The sequence below is a fragment of the Macaca fascicularis genome, chromosome 3 (genome assembly GCF_037993035.2).
Source record: "Macaca fascicularis isolate 582-1 chromosome 3, T2T-MFA8v1.1".
NCBI classification, from domain to species: Eukaryota; Metazoa; Chordata; class Mammalia; order Primates; family Cercopithecidae; genus Macaca; species Macaca fascicularis.
Window position 1 is genome coordinate 97,955,137 of NC_088377.1, and position 21,356 is coordinate 97,976,492.

The 21,356-nt window shown below is 40.2% G+C and overlaps 1 protein-coding gene and 1 pseudogene across 1 annotated transcript in view; both read left to right on the forward strand.

Annotated features, from left to right (window-relative positions):
* The window catches only part of PDE1C (phosphodiesterase 1C), a 671,184-nt gene that overhangs the window by 76,126 nt on the left and 573,702 nt on the right, over positions 1 to 21,356 (forward strand). The gene's annotated exons all lie outside the window — the stretch shown is intronic.
* LOC102129295 (NADH dehydrogenase [ubiquinone] 1 beta subcomplex subunit 8, mitochondrial pseudogene) lies at positions 19,311 to 19,979 on the forward strand (annotated as a pseudogene).

The following is a 21,356-nucleotide window of genomic DNA, read 5'->3' on the forward strand; positions in this document are numbered from 1 at the left end:
ATTTAGAATGTAAAAAAGAAAAAGCTTAAAGAGTCATCAGGGCCCTTAGGCCTTAGAGAGATCTTCTGGCCCAGGGATAGCAAGTGTTTCTTCTTTTGTACTGACTCACTGAATGCTGATAGTTATCTGGAAGGCTGGGTTGAGGAGGCTTCAGAGCAAATGAGGAAGTTGTGTGTGAGACCAAATTATTCATGAGTGGCAATGACTGAGTGAGGATCCACATCTCCCAATTCCTAGGCAGAACTCTGGGACAGGTTGTGTGGCCCTCCCAAACTTATGAGCTTGGGCTCTTCCCCTCAAGGATTTTTACAAACTTTTTTTTGAAACAAGGTCTCATTCTGTCACCTAGGCTGGAGTGCAGTGGTGAGATCACAGCTCATTGCAGCCTCAGCTTTCTAAGTAGCTGGGAGTACACGTATGCGCCACCATGCTCAGTTAATATTAAAAGTTTTTTGTGTGTGAGAGAGGGTCTCACTATGTTGCTCAGACTGGTTTCAAACTTCTAGCCTCAAGTGTTTCTCTTGCTTTGACCTCCCAAAGTACCAATATTACAGGCATGAGCTACTGTACCTGGCCCAAACTTTTAAAGTTAGAAAACTGCAGAGATCTCTGTGTGTCAATTAGATAACAGCACTCCAACAATTGTGATTGATGAAGGGAAAAAGAAGATTCTCCATATTTATCACTACTGGCCAAATATCTATACTCATCAAAGCTCAAGGGGTTGGCCTGGCATATGGTATATTCTATTCTCCTGAAATAATTTGGCAGTTAAATTTTTTTCTGGGGATTTTAGATGTCCTAAGAATCTACAAGGATCATAGAATCACACTTTGGGAGGGATCTTGGAAGTCAGAGAGGAGAAAGAGAACAGGCAAATGCAAACTGAATGAATATGCCGAAAGTTCTCCTGTTGTTGTCCATTGCTCTCTGGACTGGGGCCTTCTCTCAGTGGTTTTGGTCCTTTGGGATCCTGGATTGATTTTCAAGAAGACAATAATTGTCTAACCATGGACCTGAGGCGATTGTATTGATGTCATGATATTCAGTTGGGTACACTGGGAGTGAGGAAGTGGATGTTTTCATTTCAGCTCCCAAATGGATATTTCTAAAACAAGACAAATATGAAAAAGAGAAAAATACCTTCTTTTATAATATCATTTCATAAACTCCTCCAAGCTCCAGTTCCTCTCATGCAAGAAATTTAAACCATCTCAAAGACAATACACTCAAATAAATTGCAAGGAAAATAAAAAAAGAATGGAGGCAATACCTGTAGACTAAAAAGACTTAAAAATATGTTGGTCAAATGCCATCTGTCGAACTTAGTTGGACCCAGAGTCTAACAAACTAGAAAAAAAAAAAAAAAACCAAAAACCAAAAAACAACAACTACTACAGACAATACCTGTAGACTAAAAGGACTTAAAAATATATTAGTCAAATGCCATGTGTAGACCTTAGCTGGATCCAGATTCTAACAAACTAGAAAAAGAACCTAGCAACCATTTATGACATTTGGGAGATGATTAGACATTAGAACACAATATTTGATGGTATTAAGGAATTGTTCTTTGTTTGGCTTAGTTATAATAATAGTATTGTAGTTGTGTTAAAAAGAAAGACCCTTTATGTTCTACATACATACTCTAGAACATAAAGTATGTAAGATGAAATGACGTGATGTCTGGAGTTTGCTTCAAAATGATATAGGAGGGAGGTTGATGGGAATGTAGAAAGGACACAATTGGCTGTGGATTGATGGTAGTTGGTGCTAGGAATAGCTACATGGCAGTTCATTATGTTACTGTGTTTAATTTTGAGTAAGTTCAAAAGTCTCAAAAGGAAGAAAAAGAAGAAGGAAGAAAAAGAAGAAGAAGGAAGAAGAAGAAGAACAACAACAACAACAACAACAAGACAATACAAAGCAATGCCACAAGGCAGGCCATGGATAAGCATCACATGAATACAAAGTAAGGAATGTATTATTGTCCACAGAGTACAGGAACTTATTGCTAGCAGAATATTCTGCAGAGGGGATTTAAAAATTCAACTTTAGGCTGGGTGTGGTGGCTCACGCCTGTAATCCCAACACTTTGGGAGGCTCAGGCGGGTGAATCACGAGGTCAGGAGTTCGAGTCAGCCTGGCCAATATGGGTGAAACCCTGTCTTTACTAAAAATACAAAAATTAGCTGGGCGTGGTGGCATGCACCTGTAGTCCCAGCTACTTGGAAGGCTCAGGCAGAAGGATCACTTGAACCTGGGAGGTGGAGAGGTGGAGGTGGCAGTGAGCCAAGATTGCACCATTGCACTCCAGCCTGGGCAACAGAGTGAGACTCCTTCTCAAAAAAAAAAAAAAAATCAACTTTAATGAATAGAGGAGACAGCTCTAATTGACAAATGCGTTACTTAATAGATGTCATAAAGGCCCATTTTGAAAATGTTTTGCTTTAAATGTTTTTAGAAAACACCTCTCCAGAGAGTGCAAAAGTTAACTTTAGCCCACACATTTCCAGGTGAATTTAATTTTGGACCTCCCTTTTAGGACCAGAGAGGGAGAACTGGAGCCAGACCCCTTTCCCTCCACACTCTCCCAGTCCCTTCCTTTCTCCCATCATAATCTATGTCTTTGTGAGAGTAAGTATATTTGTTCAATGTGACATCTGCCCACTGGCCTGAGGTCCTTAAGAGCAGGGACAAGCCACATTCAACTCTGTGTGCCCTGCCAGGGCCCAGGGCTTGGTGTGCTGCAGGGCTCAATAGAGATGAACTAAACTGAATGGAATAATATTTGGCCCAAGTCCGTGAACCTTCTGTGATATCCTAAGGAACTCCCAGGAGGCCACAAGTGACTGTGAGGGCTACTTCTTCAGAGACACTTGGAAGGGGTCCCTGGCATTGGAGAATGAGTTTGAATTAATCCGCTTTGAAGGGATGGTGCATTGGTTGGTTCTTTGATGGCTAGACACTCTCTGGTGGTTCTGTTAGACTATCTTCTTCAAGGAGCAGTCTTATTCAAAGCTTTAGCTGTGTGGGAGAAGAGGATTTAGAATACTTACTTGTTATAAGTTTAAGCAGTAAATGCAGTTCTTGGCTGCTTAGTAATCTTTGATCAGAGTTGGCCAGTATGGGTGAGCTCACCTGTACAGAACAGGGCCCTCTCAATGGTGCAGATAGAGTGACCATGCAAAGCTCTGGAATAAGAGCATCAGTGAGTCACTGGCTTAAGATACACCTTTTGATGGCCATCTGGGGAGTCCTTCTACCCCAGATAAGAAAATAAAGCTGAGTCTATTGTCTATAGAAGGCCACTGTTAAAAATCACATTTGTGGCTGGGCACGGTAGCTCATGCCTCTAATCCCAGCACTTTGGGAGGCCGAGGCAGGCGGATCACGAGGTCAGGAGATCGAGACCATCCTGGCTAACACTGTGAAACCCTGTCTACTAAAAATACAAAAAATTAGCGGGGCATGGTGGTGGGCACCTGTAGTCCCAGCTACTCGAGAGGCTGAGGCAGGAGAATAGTGTGAACCCAGGAGGCGGAGCTTGCAGTGAGCTGAGATTGCACCACTGCACTCCAGCCTGGGCAACGAAGCGAGACTCCATCTCAAAAAAAAAAAAGCACATTTCTTTTGTATTTTTGGTTAGTCAGAGAGAGAAAGTCTTCAAGTGGATAAAGAGTAAGCTAACATTTATTGAGCACTTATTGTATGCCAGGTATTGTTCTAGTCTCCTTTACATACCTTTCTATCTTTAAGCTATGGCCACCACCCATTCTAATGTTTATGGGATAAAATTGGTTTTAAAACCCAGTCCTTTTTCCCCCATAAAGTCATTTGCAGCCATCAGATGATGGAGTCTGATGTTTGCTTTAGTAAACAATGGTTGCCACACTTACAGTCTGCTCTCATGATCATGATGGCTCTGTGACCTTCATTACATGTAACAGTCTATCTTAGGGTTGGGCAAAAGTAAGGGTGCTTCTTTTGCATGGTTAAATGTACAGTTTTCTCTTGTGTAACAAATGATCACAAACACAGTGTTTAAAACAACTACATTTATTGTTTCCCAGTTGGGAGGTTGGCACAGCATAGTCAGGTCCTCTGCTGAGGGTCTCATGAAACTATAGTCAAAGCATTGGCTGGACTGCATTCTTATCTGGAGAAGAATCTGCTTCAGAGTTCATCAAGGTTATTGGCAGATTTTGTTTCCTTGAAGCTATATGACTGAAGGCTCCAGTTGTTTGCTGGCTTTCAGATAAAGAGTGCTCTGAAATCATAGAGACCACGCACAGCTCTTTGCCAGGTGAGCTTCCTCAACATAGTGGCCAACTTCTTCAAGCCAGCAAGAAGAATCCCTGACTTTAGAGAGGGCCCTTGCTTCATTAAGTCAGGCCCACCCATGGTACTCTCTCACTCTCTCTCTCTTTTTTTTTTTTTGAGACAGTCCTGCTCTGTCACCCAGGCTGGAGTGCAGTGGTGCGGTCTTGGCTCACTGCAAGCTCCACCTCCCTGGTTCACGCCATTCTCCTGCCCCAGCCTCTTGAGTAGCTGGGACTACAGGTGCCCGCCACCGCACCTGGTTAATTTTTTTATTGTATTTTTAGTAGAGACGGGGTTTCACTGAGTTAGACGGGATGGTCTTGATCTCCTGACCTCGTGATCCTCCTGTCTTGGCCTCCCAAAGTGCTGGGATTACAGGCGTGAGCCACCGTGCCTGGCCGATACTCTCTCTTTTGATTGACTGAAGTCAACTGATTAGGTACCTTGATTACATTTACAAAACACCTTTACCTTTGCTATATTCTGCTCACATTGAAGGGGAGGGAATTATACAGGGCATGACCACCAGGGGGCAGGGTCCAGAGAGAATTCTACCTGCCAAAATAAGATTGTTCTTGATTCTTTCTTATTCCAGTAACAGAAACTGCAAGGTCTATAAGGACCGAGAGGTCAATAAAGTTTCACTCTTCCTTGATTCCTCAAAAAATCAATACCACATACTACTCAGATATCAGTTGCACTGTTAATACCTCAGCAGAAGGGGGCTCCAATTGTCTAAGGTGTTCTCAGTCTCATGGCTAATCATGTTCCCTTGGGTGTAGACTGAGGGGTTTCCTATGCTGTGAACCTTGCCTGGCTAGGCTAGATGTGTGAGTGGATTATAGGGAGTAGAGATGACACAGATTCTTTTTAAAACAACTTCATTGAGGTGTAATTTACAGCCATAAAATTTACTCATCTTTAGTGTGCAGTTCAGTTTGTTTTAGTGCATTTACACATTTAAACTACCATCACAATCTAGTTTTGAAATACTTCCATTACCCTAAAAATTCCCTTGGGTTTGTTTGCACTGAATCCCTGTTCCTGCAGTCAGCCCCAGATAACCACAAAACTGCTTTCTGATTCTATAGTTTTGCCTGTTCCAGAGATTTTATATACATAAAACCATGCCATGTGTAGTCTTTGACTCTGACTTCTTTTACCTTGGATAATGTTTGTAAGGTTCATCCATGTTATTGCATGTATCATTAGTTTGTTCCTCTTCGTTACTGCATGGTATTTTATTCAGGATTTATACATAATTTGCAGGCTCAGTGCAAAATGAAGATGCCAAGTCCCTTGTTCAAAAAGCAGGAAAAAACTGTCATTAAAGGTACCAAAGCATAAAGCTTTTTCCTTTCTTCTGCAGTCTTGTTCTGAGCTTGCCATGGTGTTACTTATTTGCTTTTTATTGTTTTCTCCCCTTCAGGCATGGAGATAGTCTCAAGCTGAGTGTAGATCCTTACAGGCACCTGGGGGCCCATGACTCACCATGCACACATGTCCCACTGCTTGGTTACCTTTCCCATCAACCACTGGAGCAACATGTTGTAGTTTGAGACCAGGGAAGCTGAACCAGGTATTTCCCTTTTGCATGGGCAACTGTCCTAACCCTAAGTGGACAAGAGACCCCCCAGGGTGATGCAACCTCCATGCTGGGATGCACTGGGTACCTAGATCTGGTGCATGTCTTATTAGATTTCACTTACAAAACACAAATTCCGAGATAAATTTATTAAGAATTTCAAGATGGTGACCACAGCACATTAAATCCTAAGTTCAGAGTCCCTTCTGAGTATGGAGCCATGTGCAACTGCACTGTTGTGTGCCCATGAAGCTGGCCCTGATGTCATACATGACACATCATTTGCTTATCCATTTACCAAATAATGGACATTTAGGTTGTTTCCAGTTTGGGGCCAGTATGCATATTCACTTGTGATTCTTCGTGTGGATGTAAGTTTTTATTTTTCTTGGGATACTTGGGAATGTAATTGCTAGGCCACAAGGTGGGTTTGTATTTAACTTGTTAAGAAAATGCCAAACTGTTTTCCAAAGTGATTATACCATTTCTCATTTCCACTAGCAATGTATGAAGGTTTCTTCACATCCTCACCAATTCTTGTTATTATCTTTTTGATGATAGCCATTCTGCTAGAGGGTGTGGTGGTATGTCATTGTGGTTTTGATTTGCATTTTATTAATGACTAATAATACTAAAATTTTTTTCATGTATTTATTTACCATCCATTTATTTTCTTTAATGAATTGTCTATTTAAATGTCTTTGCTCAATTATTTTAAAATTGAGTTGTTTATCTTATTGGCTTGTAAGACTTTTTAAAATATGTTCTGAATACAAGTCATTTCAGTTATATTTTGCAAATATTTTCTCCCAGGATATTACTTTTCATTTTCTTAATGGTGTTTTTTGAAGAGCAAAAGTTTTTAATTTTAATGAAGTCCAATTTATCAATTCTTTTTCTCTTATGGTTCATGCTTTTGGTGTCATCTGATTCTTTTATTACACTTCTCAGGGAAGAAATTGGAAGCCACGGTGACAATTGCCACTCGCTTACTTGATTTGGGATACTGGGGAGCGGGTGTCTCTTGAGTCTATTATAGAAACACAAGAGAAAATGAGGGTGATTTTAGACTAACTAGGGTTTTACAGCCTCTCCCTGCCTTCCTCCCCACTGCAGGTATGCACCACGTGTCTGCGAAGGGGCTCATGGGCATCGCTTAGGGATGATTGACAGGAGTCATGTCCTGACAGTTCCACTCTACACTTGAGAGAGAAAGACATCACCTGGAAATTTCAGGGATGGGGGATCCTCAGGCCCTGTGTGAGGAATTTTTCCAGAAGAGCTCATCTGTGATCATAACAGAAGGGGCATGGTTTGAGGATGAAGTGCTGGGGCCTTTAGTTATTCTTTGTTTCAAAGTCTGAGTACCATTCAAGGTTAATGATTAGCAGGGACCTCAGTTTTAGCTAAAACTGCAAATGGGATGATGGGTGCAATTCTCATAAATGATAAAGGGATGACTTGGGAAAATTTTATATTATTAATATCTCTCCACTAGTTTAAAAAATATTTATTGGGCCCCTGTTATGTGCCAGGGCCTGCTCTAGGCCTTGTGGATGCATCAATAGAACAAAACAGACAAAAATCCTTGCTCTCATGGAGCTTAGATTCCAGAAGAGGAAGACAGACAATACATAAAAAGGGAGGAAAATTATGCGGTATATTAGAAGTGATAAGTGCTATGGGAAAAAAATAGCAGGGATTGGAGGAGGATCGGGGATGCTGGAGATGTTTCATATATAAAGGTGGTCCAGGAGAACACACTGAGAAGGTGCTATCTGAGGTGGGGAAGTGATATCTGGGGTAAGAATAACAAAGGGAGAGGCCTCAGTTAGAAGCCCCAAGGTGATGGTGCCCAACGTGTTCAAGGATTTATGTGAGGTCAGGGTAGAATGAACAAGGAAAAGCGAGGCAGGAGATGAAGACAGAAAGGAAATCTGGCTAGATAATGTACCCCGTAAACTACTGTTAAGTTCTTTAGTTCTCACATAAAATATACTAGCTGGGCGTGGTAGCTCATGCCTGTAATCCCAGCATTTTGGGGGGCCTAGGCAGAAGGATCCCTTGAGGCCATGAGTTTGAGACCAGCCTGTACAGCATAGTGAAACCTCCCTCTCTACAAAAAAATGAAAAAATTAGCTGGGCGTGGTAGCACATGTGTGTAATTCCAGCTACTTGGGAGGCTGAAGCAGAAGGATTCCCTGAGCCCCGGAGATGGAGGCTGCAGTGAGCTATGACTGCACCAATGCACTCCAGCCCAGGTGACAGAGCAAGATCCTGTCTCTAAAAACAAATAAATAAAAAATAAAAAATTAACATAGAGTGAACTTGAACAAATTTTGTGCAACAATATCAAAATTTGTATGCCATTTGTGTGTATTATAGTTACATTTTCCTGAAGTTATTTCCAAAACAATACAAGGAATTCAGCGTGTCATCAAATTACAGTTGACTTTGTAAAATGGCAAATGATCCTAGATACTGTGTGGATAATAAAAGATAGCAAATTATCCAAAATACTATTATATAGCTGCCAAGAAAGATAAAAATACTGGCCTATGCATAAACAAATAAAATTTAAATACAGAAATGCATCTGTTTTCTTTGAAATAGGTTTTAAATTAATTAGTGAAAAATAGAGACTAGGAAATTACAAAGGATAATTTATAACAAAGCAGGCCATAAATGAGGAACTATGTTACAATGAAGACACAGATTTTAAAAGCAACTCACCTGAATATGCAATTTCTATATACAAATAAGATACACACTTGATATTTTTCTTTCAACTTGAGTTGTATGGAGTAATATGGATGTTGATTCAAAGAACTATCGCACCATGTGCCCTGGGAACAGAGGTTCCACATGTTTGGCAGACAAAGCTTGGACACTCCAGTTCTCCCTGTGGAGTGGGCTGGGCTCACCCTTGGTGTTTTGTATCCACTGCCCACCGTCTGTGAGTCAGTGAAAGAGATCTGCAAGAGGTTCTACGAATCAGGTGGCAGTGTGACTCTTAGAGAAGTTATGGAATACACACACCAAAACTCAGACAAATACTATCAATCATTTCAAGCAGAAAGTTCTCCAAGTCTTGGGGTCCTACTTTGTCAAAATTGGATGTTTAAATGTAAAGAGAAAACATCCTGCCTCTGACGGAAAAACATTTCTGGCTTTTCTTGATGCTGATGGGGCAGATCTAGAAGTAATTCTGGTTATATTGACCTGTTTCTGCCTTTCCTAATGTTCACCCTTGCATTGTCCACAAGTCATTGTTGGCGGCCTCTGGTGGCCGAATCTAGCGGTTGAATAACAACTGGCAACACTAGGGAGTGACTATTTCACAGGAGCCCTTCTTATTTCAGGAGAAATGCCTGTACCAACTGAGCTTGAGTAAAATCTAACATTTTCCTTTGATAATGATGCATATTCCAGAGTTTAATAAAATTACTTGAACCCTAAGTTTGGCTTACGAATAAACAAGCACAAAATAAATAAGTACAAAAACGTGGGTGGAACATTTCTGCATAAGAAAGCTAATGCTTTGGGTTTTTACTATTAGAAATACTGCATGTTTGTTAACTTATTTAAGCCTCACAACAACTCTATGAAGTGTTATTATAGTCCCATTTTACAGAATGGGGAAAGTAAGGTACAAAGAGGGCTCACTTGCCAAGATCATGCAACTAGTGAGCAGAACAGGAATTTAAATTTAGGTGATTCTGTTTCAGACTCTTCTCCTAACCACTACACCATACTATCACTCATGTAGCCAGATATATAATGCTTGTTTTATATAATGCCTGATTCTCTTTTGAAAGCAATGCAAGATTATGTATTCATTTATATTTGCTTGCAAATATACATATTCAAAACATATATGATGAAAAACATATCACTTTAGACATATCATTTAAGGACAGTTATATAAAATAATCATATATATGAAGCAAGATAATACATGACTTTGATTTTATATAGGAAAAGCATTTGAAGGTTATTTTTGTGTTGATGTGTGTATTTCAATAATAATATTTCCTGTTATTGATTAACTCAAGTTGTTCTTCAGAGTGGGATTGAACATGTAAAATTCTGCGTGTTTAAATCTGTGCTAGTCTAAGCTTGCTGAGAGAAGAATTGGTGTCTGATTTATGTTTGAGTGCTGGTGGTGAGGACTCTATCAATGCCTGTTGAATGAATGAACAATGGAATGGATGAATAAATATGTCAGCTAACCTTTCTTCAAAATAATTAGTGTTCATAATATTGATAGCAAACGGTCATGCAGTATTCTATGATTTATTATTTTCCTAATATATAAATTATTTTATATATTTATATACTACTAACCCTCTCTTTCCAGAGTTAGTATTATATAGATACTAACTATGCTAAATATACTAACTCATTTAATCTACAGCAGCCTTATGTGGTATGTGGTAGGTCCTGGTAACCACGATTCTACTTTTGGTTTCTATGAATTTGACTACTCTGGGCTCCTCATATAAATGGAATTATACAGTATTTGTCCTGTTACGACTTTTACATTTTATTTTATATAATATCATCAAATATATTATTATTTACCATTTTACACATAAGGAAATGGAGGCAAAAAGTTTAAATAAGTTGCTCAAGCTGGTAAGTGGCAGTGCTAAGATTTGAACCAGGAAGTTTTCGCTCAGGAATCCAGAATTTGTGAGCCCAACCACCTAGCTACATGACCTCATGCAAACAGCCTTGAGCTGACGTTGGCTGTGAGTGTGTTTTCAGTGCTGCAGGGTTACGCACTGATTTTTTAACTGCTTGGTGCTTATATGGAAAAAGTATTCGGCATGGGCCCCCTTCAAGCCCTGGGAAACTCAGACTCAGCATGCCCCTCCAAACTGAATCCACTGTGCCCACCCCTGAGTTCCCAAATTCCTGTTCTATGCTGTTTCAGTGAGTAGCAACAGTAGCCTGTTGTTTGGGCTCTTTCTCTCCAGGTTGCTCCTGTTTCATCTGTGCTTCACACAGCAGTTCAGTGTGATTTTTTTAAAAAATAGACTTTATTTCTAGAGTAGTGTTAGGTTGACAGCAAAATTGAGTAGAAAGTACAGAGTCCCTATACATCCCCTGCCCCTCCCACATATGTAATCTACCCTGCTATCAACATCGCCCCCTGGAGTGGTACATGTGACCATCACTGAACCTACATTGACACATCATTATCACCCAAAGTCCATAGTTTACATTAGGGGCCATTCTTGGTGTTGCACAGTCTGTGGGTTTGGACTAATGTCTAATGACATGTATCTATCATTAGAGGATTATACAAAATAATTTCCCTGTTCTAAAAATCCTCTGTGCTCCACCTATTCATCCCTTCCTCCCCCTGTCTCCACCCCAACCCTTACTAACCACTCATCTTTTTACTATCTCCATTGTTTTTTCTTTTCTAGAGTGTCATATAGTTGGAATCATATAGTATTTAGCATTTTCAGATTAGCTTTTTTCATTTAGTAATATGCATTTAAGTTTCTTCAGTGTCTTTTCATGGCTTGGTGGCTTATTTCTTTTAATGCTGAATAATATGCCATTGTCTGGATATAACACAGTTTATTTATCAGAGCATTTTTTTAAAAACACAAATATGATTGTGTACCCTTTGCTTAAAATCCTTCAATAGCTTTCCTTACAATAAAATACAAACTCCTTCGTGTGTGTTTCGAAGTCTTCACAAAAATAGCTGTGCATTCCACTCCACCTTTATCTACCCCATGGTATCAGTTCTCTATCCTTCATGAACGTCTCTCTGCTCCTCATAGTAAGAGTTTGTCATTTGCACACACTGTTCCCCTTGCTTCACATCTTCCCCCTCTTCTCCACACTGGGTCCTGCTTCTCTTCCTTTCTCTAGGGGCAACTTCAGCATTTATGTAGGTGATCCGATCAATGTTGGGGACTCTTTATTTCCTTGACCTTTTTAGCTCCAAAGACCTTTTGCTCAACCTGACTAAGTCATCGACGATAACTGCCCCACCTCTGAAATCTAGATTTCAACCATCCCGCTCCCTGATCCCCTCCTATAGTTCCAACTCACATGTTTAATGCTCCCACTCTGGCAAGTCCCAGCCTGAATGCAGCCTCTCCTTCACTGCCAGGACTCTCTTCTTGTGCCCTTACTTCCCATAAAGCTCGTGCCTCTCTCCTCTATGGCCCTTGCCTAGAAAAAAGAATCACACAATGCTGGTTAAAGCTTGCTACCCACCAACTCTGCACCTGCTCACGGGCAGCTTCACAGTGCTGCAGAAAACACAACCATGCCAGCAAGGCTCATTTCAAATGTAAGACCACAGATCTCAAATGGCCACCCTACACCCCAGGGCGGCCCTACCACAGTTCCCTACAAACATTCTTTTATAGCCCTCGTCTTGACCCTGCCAACCTTGACCCCATCCCCTCCTCCTGCTGTGCCTCATCTCTGTACTTCTTTTCAAGCTAGAAAGTTCTGTATTCCCATGAGGTCCATTTCCTCATCTCCCAGTCTTTCTTCCACTGACATTTCAATGAGGCTTCTGGGATTCACTCTACTGAAATGGCTTTAACAAAGGCTTCAGTGCTCTGTCTTGTCATGGAGAGTTCAGTCCTCATCTTACTGCCTCTCAGCAATATGGACTAATTCTTCATTTTGTGATTCTTTTAAAAAGTTAAAACTGTGGTAAAATACACATAATGTAAAATGTATCATCTAGCCTTTTTAAAGTGTGCAGTTCAGTAGTGTTAAGCACATTCACACTGCTGTGCAGTCAGTCTCCAGAGCTCTCTTCATCTTGGAAAATCAAAACTCTATACTCATTAAACAACAGCTCCCTCGTACCCCTGCCTCCCTGTCCTTGGTAACCACGATTCTACTTTTGGTTTCTATGAATTTGACTACTCTAGGCTCCTCATATAAGTGGAATCATACAGTATTTGTCCTGTTATGACTTTTACATTTTATTTTACATATTATCAAGGTTCATTGATATCATAGCATGTGTCAGAATTTCCTTCTTTTTAAGGTTGAATAAAACTTTTTTTTTTTCTGTTTGTTGATGAATACTTAGCTTACTACTACTCTTTTTTTTTTTGAGACGGAGTCTCGCTCTGTCACCCAGGCTGCGCGGTGGCTCAAGCCTGTAATCCCAGCACTTTGGGAGGCCGAGATGGGCGGATTTTTTTTTTTTTTTTTTTTTGAGAGGGAGTCTCGCTCTGTCGCCCAGCCTGGGGTGCGGTGGCGCTATCTCGGCTTACTGCAAGCTCCGCCTCCCGGGTTCACGCCATTCTCCTGCTCCTGCCTCCTGAGTAGCTGGGACTACAGGCGCCCGCCACCATGCCTGGCTAAGTTTTTGTATTTTTAGTAGAGGCGGGGTTTCACCGTGTTAGCCAGATGGTCTTGATCTCCTGACCTCGTGATCTGCCTGCCTCGGCCTCCCAAAGTGCTGGGATTACAGGTGTAAGCCACCGTGCCCAGCCTACTCTTTGATTTTTGTGAATAATGCTGCTAGGAATATGGGTTCCTTTGAGATACTGTGTTCAATTATTTTGGATACATACCCAGAAGTAGCATTCCTGGATCATATGGTAATTCTATGTTTAATTTTTTGAGGACTGCCTGTTTTATGTAGCAGTTGTACCATTTTACCTTCCTACCAAGGGTATACAAGAGCTCCAGTTTTCTACATCTTTGCCAACACTTGTTTTCTGTTTTTTGTTTTGTTTTGTTTTAACTAGTAGCCATCCTAGTGAGTGTGTAGTGATATCTCATTGGGGTTTTGATTTGCATATTCCTAATGATTTGTGTTAGTGGGTATCTTTTCATGTGCTTGTTGACCATTTGTATATCTTGTATATTTGGAGAAATATCTATTGAAGTCCTTTGCTAATTTTTTAAATCGGGTTGTTTTTCTTTGTTGCTGTTGAATTGTAGGAGCTCTTCATATAGTCTGGATATTTAACCCTTATTGGATAAATGATTTGCAGATACTTTCTCCTGTTCTTTTGGTTGCCTTTCCACTCTTCTGATTGTGTCCTTTGATGCACAAGAGTTTTAAATGTTGATAAGTCCAATTTGTCTGTTTTTTCTTTGGTTGCCTGTGCTTTTGGTGTCTTATCTAAGGAATCATTGCCAAATCCAATGTCCTGAAGCTTTTCTCCTGTGTTTTCTTCTATGAGTGTTTAGTTTTAGCTCTTATGATTAGGCCTGTGAGTTAATTTTTGTACAGGGTGTAAGGTAAGAGTCCAGTTTCATGTGTTTGCATGTGAATATCCAGTTTTCTCAGCACCACTTGCTGAAAAGACTCCGCTGCCTCATTTGTGAAACACTTTCTTCCCTCTTGCTCTGTGACTCCTCATTCTCCTGCTCTGACTTCAATGACTGGCCTTCATCTTTTTTTTTTTTTTCCTTTGTTTTTCTCATCTTTTTGACCTCTAAAAACTGAGGTCAGTACTTGTCTTTCTTCTCCCCACTCCTTTCCCTTTTCTCCTCTCCTCTTTGTAGGTGATCTCATTCAATCCTGTGATGTTAAATATGGACAACCCCCTATTCTCTATCTCTGTCCCTGATCCCGGACTCTAAACTCGCACACCCACTTGTCTTGATATTTGTAGTCAGATATCTAATAGGCATATTAAATGTACATTTTTTGATTACCCCATCAAAATCTGCTAACTTGTAAGTTTCCCCATCTCCCTCTTTTGTGGATCTTCCCAGATAAAGACGTATAGCAGTAAATACCTTTTTACATAATTTTTTTCATTCAACTACACTAGTTTTGGTTTTCCAGTTATCTTCTCTTGTAGCATGCTGTTTTTTTCCTAACAAAGTACTCACAATACTAGTGTATGGTAATTGTTTGTCTACAGCAATTGTTTATCTCCCCGGCTAGACTATCACCTTCAGGGTGTATGTCTGCCTTGTTCAAGATGGACTTTCCAGGGCTCAACATAGTGTCTATGGGCCCTAGTAAGTAGTGTCTGCAGGGCACCTAGTAAGGGCTCAATAAATACTCATTGATTGAACAAGTAGAGTTCTGACAGTGGAGTGTGGGCTGGCTTGGAAGGGAGGAGACCAGAGGTAGGATGCCTCTCTAGGCAAGAGGTAGTGAATACTTGAGCTGGGAAAGTAGGAGTGGAAAGGAAGAGAGAGAGAAAGACAGACAGACACACACACACACACACACACACACACACACACACACACAGAGAGAGAGAGAGAGAGAGAGAGTGTTAAGAATCATGAAAGCAGAATCCGTGAATCTGAATGATCTGAATGTCTGGGGATGAGAGAGGGAGGGGTGTAAGATGACTTAGGACGTGTGTAGAAAGTATGCTTCAGTGATGTGGCTAGGGACTTGTTAAATCATGCTCACTGGAGTTGTTTGTTCAACATTATTTGTTGAAATGCTGTCTGCTAAGAACTGCATTAGGCAGTTCCTTACTTGCCTCTAGGGAATTCTCTTTTTTCCTATAACAAGTTTCCTATAGGCAGTTATTGGAATCAAGTGTGCAAATGTCAAGTGTATAAAGGTTATATGAGTTATTTGAATGTGGTAAGGGAAATTCCCTTTTCTAAAAGCTGAACACTGGCTTTCCTTACAAACTACATCTAGTCTTTTAGGCTCAATCTTTGATCATCTGGTTTTGGAACTTGTTCTATGTTATTTAGCTTTGTTTTTTTCCTTCACAGACGTATACACATCAGCCTAAGTTCAGTGAACTCCCAGTTAAGAGAGTTCCTGATTTGAGCCCACATGATAATTCCCATTTTCATGTCAATTATAGTAAGATTATGAGACTTATGTTTCTAATCACTAGTTTCAGCCTGTCATTTTTCCATTTTCTACACATTTATTTGACATAATAAGGGCGAGATGCAGTAAAATATTCAAATAAGTGTATAAACAATTTCTCTCTAATGGATTAAAGTGGGGATGCTGCTAAAGTTGAACTCTGAGCTGGCAGTGGGCATGATAGCTTGTTGGATAATATATATAAGATTCTCCCACCCTGAGGTCTCCTTCATGAAGTAGTTGCCTGCTATAGAGGGGTGTGAAAAAAATGGAACTCCACCTACATTTTGGGAAATTTGCAGGCAATCCTATATAATTTCACTAATTAGACTCTCTTACCTCTATTAGATCCATTTCTTTCCACTTTCTATGCTCATTTCCTTGATAGGAACTTGTTATTGGCTGAACTATGCCCCCTGATGAATTAATATGCTGAAGTCCTTACCCCCAGTGTCTCAGATGTGACTGTATTTGGATATATGGTCTTTAAAAAGGTAATTAGGGCCGGGCGCGGTGGCTCAAGCCTGTAATCCCAGCACTTTGGGAGGCCGAGGCGGGCGGATCACAAGGTCAGGAGATCGAGACCACAGTGAAACCCCGTCTCTACTAAAAATACAAAAAAAAAAAAAGCCGGGCGCGGTGGCGGGCGCCTGTAGTCCCAGCTACTCAGGAGGCTGAGGCAGGAGAATGGCGGGAACCTGGGAGGCGGAGCTTGCAGTGAGCCGAGATCGCGCCACTGCACTCCAGCCTGGGCAACAGCGTGAGACTCCGTCTCAAAAAAAAAAAAAAAAAAAAAAAAAAGGTAATTAAGGCCAGGTGCGGTGGGTCATGCCTGTAAGCCCAGGTGTTTGAGATCAGTCTGGGCAACATAGTGAGACCCTGTTTCTACAAAAAATTTTTAAAATTAGTTGAGTGTAGTGGTGCATGCCTGTGGACCCAGATACTTGGGAGGATGAGGTGGGAGGATCACTTGAGCCTAGGAGGTCGAGGCTGCAGTGAGCCATGATCGTGCCACTGCACTCCAGCCTAGGTGACCGAGTGAGACCCTGTCTCAAAACAAACAAACAAAAACAAACATACAAAAAAACAAAAACAGAAGTAATTAAGGTAAAGCAAGTTCACTAGGGTGGGCTCTAATCCAATATGACTTGTGTCCTTATGAGAAGAAGAGATTAGGACACAGACACACACAAAGGAAAATATATAGGGAGAAGATGGCCCTCTATAATCCAAGAAGAGAGGCTTCAGGAGAAACCAACTTTGTTGACACTTTGATCATCTTGAACTTCTAGTCTCCAGAATTGTGAGAAAATGAATTTCCATTGTTTGAGCCACTCAGTCTGTGGTGCTTTGTTATGGAAGCCCTAGCAAACCAATGCAGAGCTATTGGACCAAACACTGCTGGCCTTGGTGAGACCTCTAAGCAAGCTTCACAGGGCCTTCTGGGCCTTAGAGATGGGAGAGACAGTTCCCTTAGGGCCCAAGTGAGGAGCAGAGGATGTGAGTGGTTGGATGACTCATTCAGGGTCACACGCTCAGGGAGAGGCCAGAATGTGGACTTGCATTCTCTGCTTTCCACATTGACCCCTTAGGCAATTTGGACAGGTCAATTTTTCAGTCTGTTTGAGAAAATATTGTTCAGGGCCTAAAATATTGAATACTTCCATATAATCACTTGCAAACAGATGCTTATTCTTTCTTAGATTACATGATGTTCATAAATATTTCACACACATGGGCAAAATGAAAGTGGCCAGGAGAGAGCAGTGATAGGAGAAGAAAGATTTTACAAATCTTTGCTTAGATTTTTGCCAAGACCTACAGAATACAGAAAAATAAACAATTACAAATCGTTCTTAAAAATAAGATTTTCTTATTATTAAAGTAGTATATATTTATGGTGTAAAATTTGAAAGACAAAAAGTTTAAAGAAAGAAATGTGTATCTCCCACAATCCTGTCATTCAAAGATAACTACTATGAACATTTTGAATGGCTGTCCTCCCAAAATTTTATTATATGCATGTGCAAACATGCATAAACATTACAGAAATGAAATTACACTGTACACATACTATTTTATAGCCTCTTTTTGTGCTGTTTAAAGATATTTTATGGATCTTTCCCTAAATCATCAAATATTCTTTGAAAATACAACTTTTATGGCTATATTTTAAATGTCCATTATATATTGGACTTTGGGGACATGGGGACAAGGGTGGGAGGGGGGATGAAGGATAAAAGACTACAAATAGGGTATAGCGTATACTGCCCAGGTGACGGGTACACCAAAACCTCACAAAGCACTGCTAGAGAACTTACTCGTGTAATCAAACACCACCTGTACCCCAATAACCTATGGGGAAAAAAAAGTCCATTATATTAATGTGCCATACTTTATTTAATTAATATCCTACTATTGAGGCAAAAGAAATCAATTTTCTAATTAAAAATGTGGACAAAATGTGAGTAGAATTGTGTTGAAAAAATAGAGTTCAGAAAAAACATTTTTTAAAGGACATATTAATCCAAAATTAAAAAGATCCAAAAAATTAAGGATCTTTATTTATGTAATTGCAATTGAAATTGTTCTTTCTCAGTAATTATTCATTCTCAATGGTGATAGTTTAGTTTTACTGAAAGAAATTTGATCAGAATATGAATTAAATAGGGTAAAATTGATCCTTATGATTTTCTTTTTGAGACTTCTTTTCATTCAATCATTAATTGGTGTTTAATTTTATTCTTACTTTCAGTGTGTGCACCCGAAAATGTGTCTGTTTCATGAATTCAAATGTAAGGTTTCAATACCCTTTCTCCTTTATCTGCTTTGCTTTCTGAAATGACAGCGTCTAGGATATTTTTCAACATTTCCTGAAAATGCCCAGTCTATGAAACAAGTTCAAAATGCCTAACCCTTAATCCTCATTAAAATATGGAGGAAATAGGCAATGTTAATGCATTTATGTTAAAATGGGTAAAACTGCAAGGTCAAAAATCTGCTACATTGCTGCAACTGTCTAGCAGTTGTCAAGGGCTTAGTATGTAGCAGGCACTTTGCTGTAAGCTGTTTTGTTTAATTCTCACTCTACTCCCACAATGTAGGTAGTATTTCCTCCATTTATATGAGCAGAAACTGAGTCAAGGAGGCTAAATCAATTGTTGAGGAGTACATAGATAAACGGTGGACTAAAGCATGTGTTTTTTTCATTACACAGCACACAATTTTTTGATGATTAGGACAGCTACTCAAATAGTTTTTGGACTCCTATAATTAAGCATTCAGTGGCAAAGAGCATGTACATGTAGACCAGGTGTGATGATAAAATAATCAGACTTATTTTGTGGGTGATTATGGGAATCACTCTGGTTGTTTTGTGTTCCCATACTTATATTATTATGGCACATACCCTTGGGGTTCATGGGTGTGTACATACGTGCTTGTTTAAAACACTACGTTGAAAGGGATATGATGATGCCTTTGCAAACCTTTAAAATACAGCCAAAACAAAAGTTGGGAGACAAATTCTGTGATAACAACATATCAGGGCTGAAAACTTGGAAAAATGTTCAGAAAATTAATATTTGTAAATGCGAAAACATGAAGAAGGTGAAGATGGCGGTGGCCAGGGCCGGGGTCCTGGGAGTTCAGTGGCTGCAAAGGGAATCCCGGAACGTGGTGCTGCTGGGCGCACAGCCAGCCTCCCGCATCACCAAGGACATGTTCCCGGGGCTCTATCCTAGGACCCCAGAAGAACTGGCCGCCGCCGCCAAGAAGTATATTATGCGTGTGGAAGACTACCAGCGTTACCCGGATGAGGGCATGGGGTATGGCGACTACCCGAAGCTCCCTGACCGTTCGCAGCATGAGAAGGATCCATGGTATAGCTGGGACCAACCGGACCTGAGGTTGAACTGGGGCGAACCGATGCACTGGCACCTAGACATGTACACCAGGAACCGTGTGGATACATCCCCCACACCTGTTTCTTGGAATGTCATGTGTATGCAGCTCTTCGGTTTCCTGGCTTTCATGACATTTATGTTCTGGGCGGGGGACATGTACCCTGTCTACCAGCCTGTGGGACCAAAGCAGTATCCTTACAATAATCTGTACCTGGAACGAGGCGGCGATCCCTCCAAAGAACCTGAGCCGGTGGTTCACTATGAGATCTGAGGAGGCTTCGTGGGCTTTTGTGTCCTGTTAACCAGGACTCCCTCATTCCTAGAAATTTAATCTTAATGAAATCCCTATAAAACTCAGTGCTGTGGGGAAAAAAAAAATTTTGTAAATGCAATGATTTTGCTACTTCTTACTCTTTTTTCATCCTGTTTTAACTTGCTTGGCACTGACTCTCTGGCCATGACGTTGGTTTACTTTGACTATGATTTTGGTTTTTTACTGCAACCATATTGCCTTTAGTTGTCATAGGCAAATACTCTTCCTAAGTGTTTTGGGTACATTTTTATTGATGTACAACATAAATACATAAATGCAGACAAATTGAAAGGTACATGTTGATGGGTTTTCATGAAACGGACTCTCCTGTGGAGCCACTGGCCAGATGAAGAAACATTGTTGGCATCTGAGAAACCTCCTTCTGCTCAGGCCTATTCACCATGATCCTCCCTAAAAGTATAATTCTCCTGACTTTTATCATCCTAGAGTAGTTTTGCCTGTTTTTGAGCTTAATGTAAATGGAATCAGAGAATACTCTATTTTGCATTTGGTTTCATTCTCAACATTATGCTTGTGAGATTCATCCATGTTGTTGTCTAGTGCATTTTGTTTATTCACTTTCACTTCTACATAGTATTCCTTTGTAGGAATATGTCACAATTTATTTTATTCATTCTCTTGTGGATGGACATTTGCATTTTCCCCAGTTTTTGACTTATGAATAGTGCCCCTAAAAACATTGTGGTAGGTTTATTCTGGCACAAATGTGTACATATTTCTGTTGGATAAACACCTAGGAGTGGAATGACTGGGTCATAGGGTATGTGTATATTTAGCTTTAGTAGATACTAAAGCCAAATTTAAAAAAAAGCAAAAACCTGTTGTTTCAATTTAAATTACCATAAATAATGTATGAGAGGGTTATTTGCTCTGAATCTTTGCCGACACTTGGTATTGTTAGTTTTTTTCATTGTAGCCCTATGTAGCAGTAGTTGAGTATGGTTTTATTTTGTGTTTCTCTAATGCTAAGGAAGTTGGGCACCTTTACATATGTTTATTGGCAATTGATTTTTTTTGTGTGTGTGTGAAATGCCTGTTCAAATCTTCTGTTCATTTTTTATTGGGTTGTCTGTGTTTTTCTTTTTGATTATAGGTGTCTCTTTGTGTGTGTGTGTATAATGATTTATATACAATATATAGAAAATGCAGTGATTTTGCTATTTATTATTCCTTTTTCATCTTCACTCTTTTAACTGGATGCTTGACACTGATCTCGCTATGATCTTGGTTTACCTTGATTATGATTTTGATATACACTGTATAAGGGAGATGGGTGCCAGAGTAAAACCTCACTTCCTTCCAGGCCCCAATGTGGGAAAGACCTTTTCGGTGGCATTGCTTTTATGCAATGCCACTGAGTCATATCAAGGGATAGAACTGGCCCTACCTCCTGGCCTGTTA